The 2,655-nt window shown below is 39.1% G+C and overlaps 1 non-coding gene across 1 annotated transcript; it reads left to right on the forward strand.

Moving 5' to 3' along the window:
* Positions 1–431: 431 nt before the first annotated feature.
* LOC127115986 (small nucleolar RNA R71) lies at positions 432–538 on the forward strand. Its single transcript, XR_007800980.1, has one exon. It is a non-coding gene; the product is annotated as a small nucleolar RNA R71 (small nucleolar RNA).
* Positions 539–2,655: the final 2,117 nt, after the last annotated feature.

Consider the following 2,655-nt stretch of genomic DNA (forward strand, 5'->3'; position numbering starts at 1 on the left):
ATCCAGGGTTATAGGTATTCGAGTATGGGTTCCCTTGGGTGTAGTTCACTTGCTCAGAGTGGGTTTCATTTAATAGGCTGCATTCTGCAGATTGGTGTCCTTTTGTTCCACATATCTCACAATCCGACGAAACTGCGGCTACAGTATTCGGGTTTATGCACATATGCTCGACCTTAAGGGCTAATACATCCATTTTATCTTACATCATGTCTATAGAGCTTAGTTCATGCACTCCTCCTTGGGCTTCCCTCTTCTCAACTGTCGCTCGTTCGAATCCCCATGATTGATGGTTTCGAGCCATATCTTCAATGAGGGCACTAGCTTCAGGATAAGTTTTGTTCATCAGTGCACCGCCTGCGGCAGCGTCGATGGTCATCTTAGTGTTATAGTGAAGTCCATTATAGAAGGTCTGAATGATTAACCGACTTTTTAAACCATGATGTGGGCATGCTCTTAACAGCTCTTTATATCTCTCCCAAGCTTCGAACATCGATTCTCCTTGGTTCTGGGTAAATCTAGTTATATGGTTTCGAAGAACGGTGGTCTTACTCGGGGGAAAGTATCTAGCAAGGAATACTCTTCTAAGGTTATCCCAAGTCGTAATGGAATTGGGTGAAAGGGAATCTAACCATGATAAAGGGAATAATCTTAAACATATTGCCTCAAGAGAAGCTCCATTGGTTTTAAAGGTGTCCGCTAATTGAAGAAGAATTTTTAAATGTTGGTTTGGGTTCTCAGTAGCGAGACCTGCGAATTGTCTCTGTTGCACTAGTTGCAACAAGGAGGGTTTAAGTTCGAAATTATTAGTTGGGATGGTTGGGTTAACTATACTAGAACTAGGTTCTTCGTTGGATGGTTGGGCAAAATCTTTAAGAGGTCTTTGGTTTTGATCTTCGGCCATAGCTCTCCTAATTCTATGAAATAATAAACGTGCGCGAGCGTAACGTTCAGGTTCCACCAGAGGGTATACTAAACTTCCGGTGCTGCGAGTTCTTCGCATTGACCGGTGGGAAATAACCTAAGTCTAAATGATATAACAACAGGGTAATGAAATTTGACGAAATTGGTCCCCAGCAACAACGCCAAAAACTTGATGCGTGCTTTTCGCAAGTATACGAACGCGTCAGAGTAATATAAAAGATTGTCGAATCCACAGAGACCAAGTGTCAATCTATCGTTATCTATTGTTATGGTGTTTATCAAAGGTAATCAAAATAGGGGTTTTTAGAGTGTGAAATGAAAAGTAAAGTGTTGAATAAAGTTCAATTAATAAGGACAGGCTCGAATGTAATTCACATAATCAATTAATAATCCAAGTACTTGCTAATAGAACTACTTATGGGCAGTGTTTCCTACTTTGAAAAGAACCAATTTAACAGGAACTGTCGCTTTCGCGTATTCAGAACCGATTTGTACTCCCTAATCAAACCCTCTTATTGTCACTTATAAAAAGGAGCGCATTGCGTTAGAGTTGTAAACCTATTTTTAAGAAATATAGTATCTTGACTAAGTTGAAAAGTATTTTAACCTGGATTTCTTAACCAAAAGATGTTCTTACGAACCAGACTCTAAACTTATAAACGCGTCCGAAAATAGTTTTAAAATCTCTTTTCTTCTTAAGTTAAAAACTCCTAATGAACTAAACAAAGCGCTTTCGCTGTATTTGAAATAGTTAAAAACAATTAAGTTTGAATAGGCGTTGGACGGATTTCGATCTTACCCAATGGAAATTAAGTGCGGGAAAACTTAAGTTGAAAGTTAAAATAGCGCTTAAGTGTTTCTATGAACAATTGTACGGATTATCGGTTCAATTACGATCCTTACATTCTAACCTTATAGGTTTAGTTAGACATGGTAAAGTAAAGGTGCATTTTAATTTAAATAAAAGTAGTGCCAGTGCGGAAAGTAAATAAAAGTAGTGGGAGTGCGGAAAGTAAATAAAAGTAGTGCGAGTGCGGAAAGTAAATAAAAGTAGTGCGAGTGCGAGAAATAAATGAAGGTAAAGCGAGTGCGAGAAATAAATAAAGTAAAGCGAGTGCGAGAAAATAAATAAAGTAAAGCGAGTGCGAGAAATAAATAAAGTAAAGCGAGTGCTAGAAAATAAATAAAGTAAAGTGCGAGTGCGGGAAAATAAATAAAGTAAAGTGTGAGTGCGGGAAAATAAAATAGGTAAAGGCAAAGTAATAAAAAACTGCTCCAATCGGAGGGTTGAATAAAATGAAAAGCGGAAATGAAAATGGCGGCAGGATTAACTTCCTTCCAAAGTGCTCCAAACTCGATTATAGACTCGATCACAGACTTGATTACACAATTGTGGTAACACCCCAATGCGAAGCGATTACCACTTTAAAATACTGAATATATGCCTAAGTGAAACTAAGTTTGCTCTAAGATTACCTCTGCTCTAAGTTTGGATATTCCTCTGCTCTAAGTTTGGGTGATTAAACAAATGAATTCGAGTCTCTATTTATAGGCAAGTAAAATAAGGGAAATGACAAGGATGCCCTTCAGTTTGAATTTGGGGGGGGGGGGACGTTTCCTCTTGTGGCGCTCGCAACAAGTCCATGGCGCCCGCCACAAGGTCAATGTGTGGCGCCTTAGTGGAAGTAGTGGGGAACGTGGCAGTTGAGGGAAGTTGAGCTAGGACACGTCATG

The sequence above is a fragment of the Lathyrus oleraceus genome, chromosome 1 (genome assembly GCF_024323335.1).
Source record: "Lathyrus oleraceus cultivar Zhongwan6 chromosome 1, CAAS_Psat_ZW6_1.0, whole genome shotgun sequence".
Lineage (NCBI taxonomy): Eukaryota > Viridiplantae > Streptophyta > Magnoliopsida > Fabales > Fabaceae > Lathyrus > Lathyrus oleraceus.